General features: G+C 36.2%; 1 protein-coding gene across 1 annotated transcript in view; it reads right to left on the reverse strand.

Moving 5' to 3' along the window:
• LOC107741116 (BTB/POZ domain-containing protein KCTD16-like) overlaps nucleotides 1-351 on the reverse strand; it is a 19,600-nt gene that overhangs the window by 4,700 nt on the left and 14,549 nt on the right. The window lies entirely within an intron of this gene.

A 351-nucleotide genomic window follows, 5' to 3' on the forward strand; every position in this document is an offset into this window, starting at 1 on the left:
ATATGTGCTTTTTAAGTAATAATAAACAGCCAATATCCCAGTAATATTCATGCTAATAACCAACTAGTTAATAGTGAGACACTAAAGTGTTACCAATTGTCTTATTAACTCACCAAAGTATTTAAAGTGAGAAGGGAACATAAAAAGCATGCATTTTAAGGTTAGACTTTAAATTTTGATGTTAAATGCACTATAGTATTGTGTATAAATGTTCTACAGTCTATACACAGTATTAAGTTCACTCTGATCGGGCATCTTCGGGGGTCGAGAAGAACACCACTCAACGAACAGGTTCCACTTCTCGTAGACGGTGCTCTTGCTGAAGTGATGGTGTCAACTACCTCTTGGGGT

The sequence above is a fragment of the Sinocyclocheilus rhinocerous genome, unplaced genomic scaffold (genome assembly GCF_001515625.1).
Source record: "Sinocyclocheilus rhinocerous isolate Xijiao unplaced genomic scaffold, SAMN03320098_v1.1 scaffold44, whole genome shotgun sequence".
Lineage (NCBI taxonomy): Eukaryota > Metazoa > Chordata > Actinopteri > Cypriniformes > Cyprinidae > Sinocyclocheilus > Sinocyclocheilus rhinocerous.